The 14,900-nt window shown below is 60.5% G+C and overlaps 1 protein-coding gene across 1 annotated transcript in view; it reads left to right on the top strand.

Annotated features, from left to right (window-relative positions):
* Positions 1 to 427: 427 nt before the first annotated feature.
* NDUFA4L2 (NDUFA4 mitochondrial complex associated like 2) overlaps positions 428 to 14,900 on the top strand; it is a 46,599-nt gene continuing 32,126 nt past the window's right edge. Inside the window, exon 1 of the mRNA XM_065576052.1 lies at positions 428 to 627. The gene's annotated coding sequence lies outside the window, so the exon portion shown is untranslated. The remainder of the gene's footprint in view (positions 628 to 14,900) is intronic.

Genomic DNA, 14,900 nt, shown 5'->3' with positions numbered 1-14,900 from the left:
TGTGTGTGGGGGGAGGAGGCCAGGTGTGACTGTGGGAGGGTGTTTGGGGGGGTGTATAGGGAGCTGTGTAGGTGTTTGGGGGTGTACAAGGAGCGGGGGGGTGTCCATAGGTGGGGGTGTTTGTGTAGGTGTGTAGCGAGGTCCCTGCAGGAAGGTCGAGGGGGGGGGTGTTTGTGTGCACATGAGCATGTGTGTGTAGCCGTGTGTCTGTTCAGGGCCTCGAAGGAGGGGTGTGTGTGTGTGTGTGGTGTTGTGTAGCTGGGTGTGGTGTTGTGTGGTGTAGCTGCATGCAGAGGCCCCTGAGGCGGAGCTGGCCCTTTAAGGGTCTGTGTGCCCAACAGCACCTGAGCCAGGTGTAACCCCCCCCAAGGTGAAAGGAGGGACAGCCCGGGGCCGGCTGGGAGAGGACAGCAGCTGGGGGGTTGTGGGGCTGGTCTGGGGTCAGGGGTCAGGCTGGGAGCCAAGGGGAGCAGCAGGCCCCTGAGATGGGCCCAGCTGCCCCTGCCCGCACAAGGGGGCTGATGGGACGCTGAGCCCCTGGGCTGGGCTCCTGGCCGGGGCTGAGACCTGCACTGACCTGCCACTGGAGGGAAACTGAGGCAGCAGAAGGGTCTGAAGCCAGACCAGGTAGGTCCCTGTTCCGGGCGGTGTGACCCTGGCAGGGCGGGGTGGGTCTGAGCTCTGCTTTCATCTGGGCCCCTCTGGCTACCGAGGGCAGCGCAACCCCCAGCTCTGCCGGTGCCCCTCACTCCCAACCCGCAGCCCCTGTTAGCCCAGTCCTGCCCCTCCACTCAACCCCCGCCCTTGCAGTAACTGCCAATGCTCTCTCTGCCCCCCCGCCGGCTGCTTATCCCTTGATCTCTGGCGCGTCTCTGATCTCTGGGCACCGGCGCTGCCTCCTTTCATCCCTCCTTGTTTCCGGAACGGCAGGACTGGCAGCGGGGGGTATCACTGCCTGGTGTGTGGCTGTCGTGCCCCGGGCGGGCGAGGCGTGGGCGGCTGGGGGTGGGCCTTGGCGTGAGAAGGCAGCTGAGGTGCCCTCAGCCCTGGGGGGCAGGCGGGAGGGGGCGGGGATGTGCCCGGCTGCATGTGGGAGGCCAGGTGACCGTTCGTCCTGGGGGTGAGTGGCTGGCTGCACCTACCGGGCCCTGATGCCCCCCTCGTGGAAAGGGGCAGAAAACGGCTCTCCCCGGCGCTGGCAGGGCTCACGCTGCTGCTGCTGCTTCTCCTGCACTGGGGACACGTTGTAGAGGCGGGCGGGGGAAACCGAGGCACGAGGAGGGTCACATGTCTTGCCCCAGGCCTGAGAGAGTGAGCCAGAGAACTGGGCGCAGAAGCCAGGCTTAGCCACGCCAGTGGGCCAGGAGCCTGGGGGTGGGCACCCAGGTCCCACGGATGCCCTGATCACCCCCAGACGTGCCCAAGCCCTCAAGCTCCATGACCCATCCCTATACACCGGTGCTCCATGGTAACCCCCCTACCAGTCCATGCCCAAACTGCCCACCTCCTGAATGCGCCCACCCTGCTCCAGGCCCGTCCTGGGATTGAGAAGAAACAACATAATAGAGGGAAATAAAATCCCAAATAACAATAAACTCCCCACACACCCCCGCTGCCCCATCCCGGCCTCCCCGTCAGACCCGTCCGCACCTGCCTGTCTCCTGTGCAGTAGAGGGGTCTGACCCATAGGGGCAGGGGGCGGGATACGGCATTGAATGGACCGGTGGGTCTGACCTGTACGGGCAGCGGGCGGGATACGGGATTGCATGGACTGGTGGTCTGACCCGTCTGGGCAGGGGGCGGGATACGGGATTGAACGGACCAGTGGGTCTGACCCATATGGGCAGCATGTGGGATACGGGATTGAAGGGACCGGTGGGTCTGACCTGTATGGGCAGGGGGCGGGATACGGGATTGGAGGGACTGGTGGGTCTGACCCATACGGGCAGCGGGTGGGATACGGGATTGGAGGGACTGGTGGGTCTGACCCGTCTGGGCAGGGGGCGGGATACGGGATTGAACGGACCAGTGGGTCTGACCCATATGGGCAGGATGTGGGATACGGGATTGAAGGGACCGGTGCGTCTGACCCATATGGGCAGGGGGCGGGATACAGGATTGCATGGACCCGTGGGTCTGACCCGTACGGGTAGCGGGTGGGATACGGGATTGGAGGGACTGGTGGGTCTGACCTGTATGGGCAGGGGGCGGGATACGGGCTTGGAGGGACTGGTGGGTCTGACCCATATGGGCAGCGGGTGGGATACGGGATTGGAGGGACTGGTGGGTCTGACCCGTATGGGCAGGATGTGGGATATGGGATTGGAGGAACCGGTGGGTCTGACCTGTATGGGCAGCGGGTGGGATACGGGATTGGAGGGACCGGTGGGTCTGACCCATACGGGCACCGGGTGGGATATGGGATTGGAGGGACGGGTGGGTCTGACCCGTATGGGCAGGAGGCGGGATTTGGGATTGGAGGGACCAGTGGGTCAGATTGAATACTGCCAGACAAACGCCTCCACCCGTCGCTTCTAACAACTCCTGCCCCCCTCGGTAACTGAACCAGGCCCCCAAATCCCTCATCTAAAGACCCTGAAAACAACAAACCAGCCCCCCCCCAGGGGCCTGATCCAGCTCCGTGGGGATGGATTCTGCAGGTTCCGCTGCCCCCCATCCCCCCCCCACTCCCCAAGCCCGGAAAATGTCAAATACACAATTAGGCGGCTGACGCACGTGGCGCTTTGTGCGGCTGGGGAGCGGGAGGGGGGAGGTTTGTGGGTTTTCTTTTCCCCTTGCCTGTGTACAGCCCGTAAACACTCAATTAGGCCCGCGCGGCTGTACCTGGCTTCTGGAGCTGCCGGTAATTACGTGGGTTTTTGGTGGCAGCCCAGCAGGGAAGAGCTGTTCTGCTAATTGACGCGGCGCCTGGGCTCACGGTGGCTGCAGCTGGAGCTGGTGGCATTTCGGGAACAGCTGCGAGACGCTGGGATGGGCCAGGGCATCGCTTGCCCGCCCCCGCGCCCCCCTCGCTCAGGTGGCACAAAGCGGCTCAGGGACCTTGCAAAACAAGGAAGGGGGGGGGGCTAGTGGCTGCATGCAGCAATGGTTATTAATATCCCAGGGACACCCCGGCAGCCCAGGGCCCTGCTGCGCCAGGCGCTGTACAGCTGAATAACCAAAAAGCCGGACGGGTGGATGATCTCATTGTCAACTAGCGAGGAACCTTCTGGAGCCCGGACTCCCCCATTCCCTTTGGCCAAGTCCCTTCGTCTTTCCCTGCCTCAGTTTCCCCACCTGTCCCTGTCAGATAAGGCTGGCAGGACTCATTAACGCGGCTCAGACAGCCGGGGTTTTGTTTGGTTTTGACGGAGGGCAGCAGGTAAGTCTCACTCTTCTGGCCTGGGTTTTGGAACGGAGCTTAATGAAAATAAATGTTCACAATTCAGCTCTTTTCCGGTGCGTTTCCCGGTTTAGTCCTGGCTGTTTGGACGCCCGCTCCCTGCCTCACGGCTCTGCCAGGCTGCTGGAACGGGAAGGACTTTTTTACCTTTTAAAAGTGTCGTGGGACGGCCGCTCTCTGAATTATCTGCCATGGTGTCAGTGGGTTTTTTAATAAACCGCCCCCTGCTCCGTCGCAATGGGATTGAGTCGAGCCAACAGAAGCCACGTTGGTTCCGGACGGTGTCGGCTGGTTTTGCCGTTGGAGGGGGGTTTGATTCTCTCCGCTGCTGGAATCCGGGCCCCGGTTCTCGGAGGAGGCTGGGAAATTGGAGAGGGTTCAGAGAAGAGGCACGAGACTGATTAAAGGATGGGAGAACCTGCCGCGGCGCGATCGAGCTCCTGCTGGCTGCCAGCTTAGCGTCTCAAAAGGAAGGTGAAGGGGTGACGCGCTCACAACCCGCCGTGGGGAAGAGAAATTGGATAATGGGCTCGTCAATCCAGCAGACAAAGGTCTAACGTGAGCTGAGGGCTGGGAGTTGAAGGGAGAGAAGTCCAGACTGGTCTAGCTGCACCCCTGATCCCTCCCCCCACTCTAGGAGCCAGAAGTGGGGTGCAGAGCCTGTACCCCGCTCCACACCAGCCAGTGAAGCCTCCCTGTGCGGAGGATCCTCCGGGGGCTGTTTACACAGAGCCCAGGCCCTGACGGTCCCCATTTACCACGCGTGGCTGGGGCCGAGAGTCGAAGGGGACCCACCGGCACCAGCAGCCGCGCTCGTTTCAAGTTTCCCGAGGAAAATCCATCCGTTCCGGTGGCGACAGAACTGGGGCTGCACGCTGCTGGGCGGGATTGCAAACAACCGACAAAATCCACAAACACCGTGCGCTGTTTGTAGGTGTGCGGGGAAAAAAACCCAACTTTGGCTGCTGGCCTTTTAAGATACCAGTTAATTGGCATGAATTCTCAGCTCGGGGTGGGACAGCCCCAGGTAGTGACAAAAAGGCTCTTTAAAAAGGAATCTGCATTTAACAGGCTAATTGGCCCATAATTATTGCCAGTCACTTGAACGAATCGGAAGGAACAGGCCCCGCTTTGCGGAGAGTGTGTATAAAACACGACTGACTTAGGAAAAACCTTGGTTTATTTCCTTTTTTTTTTTTTTTTTGTCCCTCCCTTGCCTCTGCTTCGCACGGATGGAGCTGTGCGCACGCCGCACAACCAGCTGGTGGGTGACACAATGTCGCACAACAATGCCACACTGTGTGCCACGGTCCACCGCCACCGGCCATCTGCAGCCGTGTGCCACGGTGCACCACCACCGGCCGTCTGCAGCTGTGCGCCACGATGCACCGCAACCCACCATCCGCAGCCGTGTGCCACAGTACAACACAACCCGCCCTCTGCAGGTGTGCACCACGGTGCACTGCCACCCGCCATCCGCAGCCGTCTGCCACGGTGCAACACAACCTGCCATCCACAGCCGTGCGCCACGGTGCACCGCCACCGGCCGTCTGCAGCCATGCGCCACAGTGCACCGCCACCGGCCGTCTGCAGCCATGCGCCACGGTGCACCGCCACCGGCCATCTGCAGCCATGCGCCACGGTGCACCGCCACCGGCCGTCTGCAGCCATGCGCCACAGTGCACCGCAACCCGCCATCCGCAGCCGTGTGCCACAGTGCACCGCAACCCGCCATCTGCAGGCGTGCGCCACGGTGCACCGCCACCGGCCGCACGGTGCAACGCAACCCGCCGTCTGCAGGCGTGCGCCACGGTGCAACACAACCTGCCATCTGCAACTGTGCCACGGTGCACCGCAACCGGCCATCTGCAACCGTGCCTTGTAAAACCATACAAATGCAACACTCCGTGGTGCGCTGCGACACAAGGCAGCCCCAAAACGGGAGGCAACACAATGTAACGCAACACACAATGTAACGTCATGCGGCAGCATAGAACAGAACGCAATGCAGCGTGACACCGACTCCCAAGCAATATCATGCAAAGCAACATGGTATAATGTAGCGCAACATAATGCAACACAACACAATGACATCGAAGTATGCAATGTCATGTAACTCAGTGTAACACAACACGCTGGTCAGTGCAATACAGCATAACGACACAAAGCAGCCATCATGTTATAACACAACACCCTACAGTGCAGGTCAATGAAACACAACAGCCTGCACCACAGAACAATGCAATGTGCGAGCACACAACCTGCCGCTTAGCCAGGGCAACACAAATCTATACAATATGGCGGCGTCGTAACACAATGCAATGCCACTCCACAGCTCAGCGGACAATTCAACACAAGGTGATTCCCCAAACCACCCGGTTCTGTGCAACGCAGGCCGCCGGGCCCCTGCAGCAGAATACCTGGCCGTGCAGCCGAGCGAAGTAACACAATGTCGCGCAACACAATACGGAGGAATTCAGCGCAAGGCAGCCCAGCCTGTGTGACACAACCCAGCCTGCTACACAACAAAGAGCGGCAGAGAAGGACTTTGAAGGGCTTTGTGCAAGGGAAAAGGGAGCCCGGCGCAGGGTGAAAAGACAGGATGGGGTTTAGGGGTGTTCTCTCAAGGTAGCAGAGATGTCTCGGTGCCTGGAGCCGCGGGGCTAGGGAGGGAACGGCTGGGGCTGAAATAAGGGGGGAGAGCTGAGCCTTGGGGCGTCCTGGCTCACCCCAGAGGCGGGGGCTGGGCTGGCTCCCCGGAGGGAGGGATGAGCTGGGAGCACACGATCTGCCATTGATTTCCTCTTATGAAGTTCAGTAAGAAAAATGACACGATCTGGTTACGGAGCCGCAGTCCTGATTGGCCACGTTCCCTTCGTGTCCTGGCTGGGATGGGAATTGATTTTGCAGCCGCTCGTCCCCGCATTAGTCACCAGGAAGGGGAGGGTCACCGGGGTGGGGGCGGGGGCCGAGGACAGCAGCACCTGCTGGGCTTTGCTTCTCCTTAATGGGGACCCGGCGTGACCCCCAGTGAAGCGAAGCGCCAGTGCTGCGTGCCAGGGGCTGCCCGGGCGTGAGAGCTCGGCAGGCTTGGCCCTGGCTGGGGAGCGGGGGAGTGACGTCAGGCTGGGAGCTGCTGGAAGATCAGACACGCGGCCGGCTTGGTGGCTGAGTGGGCCGGGGGACCCTGGGAGCAGGCACCGGCTGGCCTATAAGTACCTGTACCCGCCCATGCTGGGACCAGGTGTGAAAGGCTGAAGTGGTTTTAGGCTGACATTACCCCAGCCAGTGGTAAGGGAGCTGGGAGGGGCTCCCTGGGCACAGAGGACCCAGGGTGTGGGCTGAGCAGCCCCAAAGGAGGAGGTGTGGGCTGGATTTTGAGCCTGGCTTGGGGATGAAGGCCAGGCAGGGGGGGAGCTTTGGCGCATGCCCCGAGCGCCCTAGGTACTGACTGGGGCAACATAAAGAGTTAACCAAGAGTCAGCCCGGCCAGGGCCTGCTCTTCAAGGCAGGGACAGAGGGCCAGTGCTGCCCTCGCATCGCAGGCGTGTGAGCGCCCCATAACGTCTAATGTAGCGATCCTCACGCGTTAGGCAGGGGAAAGGTTAAGTGACTTGCCAGAGGTCAAACAAGCAGCCTGTGGCAGAGCAGGGATTTGAAGCCAGATCTCCTAGGCTGGCACACTAACCACTAGGCCACCCTTCCCTTCTGCCTCCTTGGGGGTGGGGGGAGGTGCTACTGTAATACACCTAATAAACAACAGCCCTGAATCTCCTCTAGATGTCGCCAGTTCAAATCTGCCTCAGGTCCACAAATTCCTCCTCTTGGCAGTTGAATCACAATTGCTGTGAATAGAGTTTCATTTCCTAGTGAAGTCCCCAGATCCCCCCCTCCCGCAGCACAGCCCACCCTGCCGTCAGGGCACCAATGCGGTAATGCCCAAAGGGACCCGTTCCTCGGCCGAAAGCTAGGAGGCGCTAAATGCAACTCCCCAGGTCTTTGGCCCGGCCGAAGGGAGGCGATGGCTGGGGAGGAATGAAATCAAAGGCCGAGGCGCCAAGAAATTCAGAAACTTTTTCTGCAAGGGGCTTCACACGGGTTTTTATTTTTTTCCCTCTCGCCTTTTGTTGCGTGACATATAAAGACTGTCAAAATAAGTAATTAACAGGCGGGGAAGGCTGAGATTTCTTTGCATGCCTGTAATTGCTGAGGAAAATAATGCTCTCCTGTCAGAGCCGGGTCCCCGGCGCCGGGCTGATGAGGAGTTCATTGTTTAGCAATAAGCACCTCTGGAAAATGCCTAATTGGCAAGGCAGCTGAAGGTCAGCTGAAGGGCGAGGCGGCATCTCTGCTCTCCCGGGTACTTTGTCGAGAAGAGGAATTGTTCTTTGACAAGTTCGGCTGGCTCTCACCTGCCGTTTGAAAGGGACCGGGGGCTTGTAGATCCGGCCGCGCGGCTGGCGTGGGTCCTGAGAGCTGTATAGGGCCCCTGTGGCTGTGAATTAATGTCTTTATCCTCGCTGGGGGAAATGGGGCGGCTTCAAAGAGCGGAGGCGCCGGATGACGTGGCTGGGTCCTGCTGGAGGGCTTGTTCGCAAACCTGTCCCTTAGTCTCTCCGGGCCTCAGTTTCCCCAACTGTGAAATGCGGCTAATTAGAGCCTGGGGCAGTGAGTTGGTTGTAGCCACCAGGAATGGGGTGGCCAGTTGTCACGGACTCACAGCTCCATCCTCCCACTGGCCAGAACCGGCTGACAAACTCCACAGAAAACAAGAAAACCCCCCACTTTGTCACACTTCCAAGCTGGGCTGGGCCTCTCCGTCACCAGTTGCTAGGGTTCCTCATCTCCAGGCCATTGTCCGGGATCCTCTGCACCAGCAAACCCTCTCCCACCACCTCCAGGGAAACTGAGGCGCACACAGTATTCATGCAAAGCACTAAGAAAATCCCCAACTTTGTGACACCAGTATGGGACAGGGCGGGTTATCACGCTGATCGTAGCTGGAGCCGCCATATCTTTACACATTATAGGCACACAGCACCACTGAGATGCAGCCACCTCTGGGGTGGGGCGCAGCGGCTGTGTATATAGGGACCCTTTATCCAGCGCTGAGATGCAGCTCCCCCAGGCTGGCGTGCTGCTGCTCCTCACGAGATGCAGCTTGGTCCATTAAGGTGGCATGGCCCAGTGAACAGAGCGCTCAGTCGACTTCAGAGACCTGGTTCTATTCCTGGTGGCCTTGGGCAAATGACTTCCCCTCTGCGTGCCTCAGTTTCCCCTCCCACCCCTTGAAGCTCTTCCAGCCAAGGACTGACTCTCCCTCTGTCCGTACTGTGTAATTGCCGTGGGGAAGGGTTTAGCCCAGTTCCAGCTGTTCGCCAGCAGGACTCCTGGGTTCTTCTCAGTCCATTTTCCTTCCCGGTATTCAATGAGAAAAGCTGGATTCAGATTCATGATCCTGGAGGCAGCTTCTGACACTGGGGCCCTTTGGCGTCTCCTTCCTTGGCTCCGTTTGCGGGTTGGGTGACGTCACCACGCGAGAGGCAGGGCCCAGTAAACCCAGCCTAGCCCTGACAGGAGTTTGGCCAACCTGCTCTGAAACACCTCCAGTGACGGGACCTGAACGGCCCTGAGAGTTAGAAAGTTTTGCCCAAGATCCAACCGGACTCTCCCTCGCTAGAGGTGAAGCCCAATGGTCTTGTCCTGCCTCCAGTGGCCACGGAGAACAATCGATCCCAACACGAGGGCTGTTCTCCGGCCCCGCTCCGGCTTCTCTTCTCAGGACTAAACCTGCCCTGGGGTTTAACCTTCCCGCACAGCTCCGGGGTTTGAACCCTTCGATCGTCTTTGTCGCTCTCCTCTGGACCCTCTAATTTATCCACCTCGCTCGTAACCGGCGGGCCCAGACTCCAGCTGAGGCCTCCCCAGGGCCGAGTCGAGCAGGACAGTTACTGCCCGGGTCTGTCGCACGAGGCTCCCGTTCACACACCCCGGGATGACACGAGCCTTTTTCACAACCGCTTCGCACGGCTGACGCATGTTCGGTTTGTGAGCCGCTCTGCCCCCCCGGCCCCTTCGCAGCAGTGCCACCCCCTCCCCAGATAGTCCCCAGGGTGGAGCTGGGCGCTTGGTTTTTCCTTCCCAAGGGTCCTATTGATTGTAGCCCAGTTCTCCAATGCGTCCAGCCCATTGTGAAATCTAACCCTGGCCTCCCAAGTGCTTGCAACCCCTCCCTGCGTGGGGGCGTCTGCACATTGTCCATGCGCCCTGCCCACCTCATTCTCCAAGTCATTCATAAAAGATTGACTAGTACCAGCCCCGGGGCGGGCGCCCGGTCACGACACCCCCCACTTAGACAGTGAGCCATTAATAGTGACTCTTGGATTCAGGCTGCCAACCCGTTGGGCACCCACCTGACGGTGATTTCATCGAGTGCACGGCTCCCCCATTTGCCTGGGAGAACGTCCCGGGGGCTGATATCCTGTCTGCCAGGCTGTGACTGTTCCCGGCCCTGGGCCTGTGGCGGGTGTGACACACACACACACACACACACACACTTTCCCAGCCTGTCCATTGCTGTGTAGGGACCTGCGAACTGCGCTCACCTCTGGGGATCGTGTGCCTGCAGCCGGCCTAGCTATACACACACTTGCCACTAGAGGCCGCCGTGCACCTCCTGAAATCAGCAGGCAGCCCTGCTTTGGGGGGGGACCCCTGCCCCGGGCAGGGGGCTGCTGGGGGACCTCTCCTGGCCTTTGCCCGCTGCCCAGGATTCCTCGTGGGCCGGGCTGTGTATTTCCCCCTCAATCCCTGAAGCCCCCCCTGGGAACAGGGCAGGGTCTGCTCGCTGCTCTGCGGTCCGGCCTGGGGTGGGGCCCATCTATCCCGGGCTCCTGCCTCCCAGGTGTGGGGGATCAGAACCCCGGCGTCCCGCCTCCCTGCCGTCCTGTCTCCTCGCCCCATCAGGCCCGAGCCACCACCCCCCGCCCTAGATCCCCCCCTCCCTCTGAGGCGGGTGAGACCCGTCGTCCCCCAGCCGCAATGGAGCAGACACGGCTCCATCTCTCCCTGCCGTCGTCACGGAGTCCAGCCACTCCTGCATCCCCATCCCCGCCCGGCTCAGCCCAAAGGCTCGCCGTGCTGCCCCGAACCCACCCCACGCCCGTCGCTCCCCGCCTCCCCCTTCTGCGCATCCCTGCGGCCTGGGTCCTGGCGGTAACCGCGCCGTTCACCGGGGCCAGTCCGAGGCTGTTGCTCCGGGCTCCTGGCGTCGCGAGGACACGGGGCGGGGGGCAGTTGCTTTTCCCAGCTGCGTTTTTTCAAGCCGGCTCTCAGGAGAGCTCCTGGACATCGGTGTCTTTCCTGACTCTCTGCCTGGGCCTCCGGAGTCTGGTTTACCCGTCTCTGCCTGGCAACCGAGTTTGCAGGCCCTGCCAAGCTGGGCAGAAAGGGGCCTGTTGTCTCCCGCCACGCCCTCCCCAGGGGCTTTGCATCCTGGGCAGTTCAGGACAAGGGCTGGCTCGCTCCGGGGTGAGGGGGCGATTTGGGATCTAGCTTTGCCCTTTGCATAGGGGCAATAACACCTGGACACAACGGTCTTTGCAAAGTAGGGGTGTGACTGATCGCCTGCCCCACGGACGACCCAGGGGTGGGAGGGGTGGGTCCCTGCTGCGCCTCCCCTCTTTGAGTGTGCGTTTGTGCGCATGCATGTGTGTGTGTTCACAAGCGTGTGCACACTATGGTTGCGTGTGCCGAGGTGGTGAGTGCACATGCATGTGCAGGCGTCGGGGCATGTGTGTGTGTGCACACATTGGTGGATGCACATCTGGGAGTGCCCTTATGCACATGCGTGTGCCGGCATCGGGGCGTGTGGACATTGGTGGATGCACGTCTGGGAGTGCCCTTATGCACATGCGTGTGCCGGCATCGGGGCATGTGGGCGTGTGCACACATTGGTGGATGCACGTCTGGGAGTGCCCTTATGCACATGCGTGTGCCGGCATCGGGGCGTGTGTGCGTGTGCACACATTGGTGGATGCACGTTTGGGAGTGCCCTTATGCACATGCATGTGCCGGCATCGGGGCGTGTGTGTGTGCACACATTGGTGGATGCACGTCTGGGAGTGCCCTTATGCACATGCGTGTGCCGGCATCGGGGTGTGTGTGCGTGTGCACACAGTGGTGGATGCACGTCTGGGAGTGTCCTTATGCACATGTGTGTGCCGGGATCAGGGCGTGTGTGTGTGTGCACACATTGGTGGATGCACGTCTGGGAGTGCCCTTATGCACACGCACGCCAGCGTGGGTTGGGGCGTGCGAGCTGCCAGGACGGGGCCCGGAAACTCCAGCAGGAGCCTGGAAACGTTTTAGCGAATGCGTCGCTTTGGGGATTGGGAGACGCCGCAGAGACGACTCTGCTGAGGGGGGGGTCGATCCAGAGCCCCCGGTCACAGCCTCTCCCGGAACACGCGCCATGCAAATGTGCGATTTACATATTGTAACAAAGGGCCATTCTTTAGCAAGAGTCAACGCCCACCGTGATCAGAGCATCGGTAACAGATTTAATTAACAGCCCGGCAAGTCCAATCGATGCGTGGAACTACGGGCCGGGTCTTGTAATTGACTCAACGGTGCTAATTCTTAATAATGGATTTCCAGGGGTAAGAGAATTAAGATTCAAATGTAACTTCTTATCCCGGGACTTGCTCCCAGACCATGAGCACCCGGGGCGGGCGTGTACAAGTATCCTGCACACGTGTGTGTGGGTGTGTGCCCACACGCCTGGCTCGGGACAGCTGGGCAGGGAGGGAATTTGCATCCTGTTCATTTCGGCCCCGATCCAGCAAAGTGCTTAGCTCTAGGCACTGGCCTCCTCCCCTCCCCCCCTGCACCCCAAAAGCCAGAGGTTCGTGTTAAGCACATGTGTCCCTTGGGGCCCTGGAGCAGGACGCTCCCCAGCTGCCTGGGGGGGGCTCAGGCCTTGGCCCTCCCTGCCCCCGCATCCCGGTACGCTCGGCCCCAGTGAGCAGGTGGTTAGCAGCGAGGGGGAGACGCCGGCGTGGTGGTGCGGGGGACGCCCTAGACCTGAATGGCGCAGAAAGGGCAGCATGGGGTCCGGCATGGCGGGGGGTTAACGCTAGCAGGAAGATTTTGCCCCCTGGCTAGGGCTGGGAGGGGAATGGGCCTTATGGTTAGAGCTGGGAGGGGTGGGGGTGCTGGGAGCCAGGACTCCTGGGTTCTATCTGTGGCCTTAGTAGGTCCTATAAGACAGTGACATGGATACTTCCCCGCCTGGGGGGGCGTTTGAGGTTTAATTGACGAGTGTTTGCAAAACCGGGTAGAGCCAAGATGGGTGCACGAGCCGGTGGTTGCTTATTTTGTGTGTGTGTGTGTGGGGGTATCTCTGTGTGCATGTGAATGTGTATGTCAGGGTGTATCTGCGTGTGTATGTGTGTGTCTCAGGGGTATTTATGTGTGTGCGTCAGGTGTATCTGTGTGTGTGTGAAAATGTGTGTGCACATGCGTAGTGTATCTGCGTGTGTGTGTCTCTACCAGGGTGTATCTGTGTGTGTGTGTGTATGTGTCAGTGTGTATCTGTGGGTGGGTGGGTGTGTCAGGGGCTATCTGTGTGTGTGTCTGTCTGTCTGTCAGAGTGTATCTCTCTGTGTGTGTCAGGGTGTATCTGTGTGTCTGTCTGTCTGTCAGAGTGTATCTCTCTGTGTGTGTCAGGGAGTATCTGTGTGTCTGTCTGTCAGTGTTATCTATGTGTGTGCATGTCAGGGGTATCTGTGTGTGTGTGTCAGGGTGTATCTGTGTGTGTGTGTGTGTGTGTGTCAGGGTGTATCTCTTGGTGTGTGTGTGTGTGTGTGTGTGTGTCAGGGTGTATCTCTTGGGGGTGTGTGTGTGTGTCAGGGTGTATCTGTGTGTCTGTCTGTCAGTGTTATCTATCTGTGTGCATGTCAGGGGTATCTGTGTGTGTGTGTGTGTGTGTGTGTGTGTGTGTGTCAGGGTGTATCAGCCAGCATGCGTGTTCCACTCGGCTCAGCCGTCTCGGGCGCGTATCTTTGTCACAATGAAGGAAGACACTATTACGTTTATTAAATTGTACGGAGGCTGCATTAAAGCAATTGGCAGCGGGTGACCCGGGTTATTTATAAAAGGCGCTTTTCGAAACCGCAGCTTCCAGGGCTTGGATTTTACTTGGGGGGGGGGGGGGAATCGATAGTTCGGGACAGGGGCCAAGCTGGTGTTAATTGTACATTCAGTTACAGAAAACACCTCCTGCTGTCTCTGCTTGATCGCAACAACAGCCGCTGAGTAAAGGAACCAGCCCCTACTCGCCCGGCCTGCCCCAGTCCCACCCCCTCACTCCCCGCCTTTAATCTGGATCTGAACAATCCACACACACACACACACACACACACACACACATGGAGCTCAGCTGGTGCCCCTCACTCCCGACCCGCAGCCCCTGCTAGCCCCAACCCTGGGCTCCCCCCCAGCTCTGCCGGTGCCCCTCACTCCCGACCCGCAGCCCCCTGCTAGCCCCCAACCCTGGGCTCCCCCCAGCTCTGCCAGCGCCCTCACTCCCGACCCGCAGCCCCTGCTAGCCCAGCCCTGGGCTCCCCCCAACAGCCCTGCCGGTGCCCCTCACTCCCGACCCGCAGCCCCCTGCTAGCCCAGCCCTGGGCTCCCCCCACAGCTCTGCCAGTGCCCCTCACTCCTGACCCGCAGCCCCTGCTAGCCCAACCCTGGGCTCCCCCCCACAGCTCTGCCAGTGCCCCTCACTCCCGACCCGCAGCCCCCTGCTAGCCCCAACCCTGGGCTCCCCCTAGCTCTGCCGGTGCCCCTCACTCCCGACCCGCAGCCCCTGCTACCCAGCCCTGGGCTCCCCCCAGCTCTGCCGGTGCCCCTCACTCCCCGACCCACAGCCCCTGCTAGCCCCAACCCTGGGCTCCCCCCAGCTCTGCCGGTGCCCCTCACTCCTGACCCGCAGCCCCCTGCTAGCCCCAACCCTGGGCTCCCCCCAGCTCTGCCGGTGCCCCTCACTCCTGACCCGCAGCCCCCTGCTAGCCCAGTCTCACTTCCACCCACGTGCCCTGATTGGGGAGGAAGCAAACCCCCTGGAGCGGGGGCAGTTGGGCCCACGGGTGCTGGCAGGGCGAGAGGCGAGGAGAGGGGAAGACAGGCACTGAGCAGAGATGCAGAGCATCAGGTGATGCGATGCCTCCCCCCCGTGATCCTGGGGCGCGGCTGCTGGTGCCAGGGGGCTCTGCTGAGGGGCTGGTCGCGCCCGGTCTCCCCTCCCCGTGTTGCTCATTTCAGTAGCGGTTCCCGGGGTGCTGGGGGGGGGACTCCCAGCACTTGCCAGGCTGAGCCCCATTGATTAATGGGTGGAATTACGCTGATAATAGGCTCTAAATGAAGGTGCTAGTTATAACTGATGTTTGTGCGCCCAGGGGATGATGGATGGTGGCGGGCCCCTCCCCTCGGTGCT

The sequence above is a fragment of the Chrysemys picta genome, chromosome 22, assembly GCF_011386835.1.
Source record: "Chrysemys picta bellii isolate R12L10 chromosome 22, ASM1138683v2, whole genome shotgun sequence".
In the NCBI taxonomy this organism is placed as follows: domain Eukaryota; kingdom Metazoa; phylum Chordata; order Testudines; family Emydidae; genus Chrysemys; species Chrysemys picta.
Note: the sequence above shows the minus strand (reverse complement) of the source record. Positions and strands in the feature narration are given on the sequence as shown.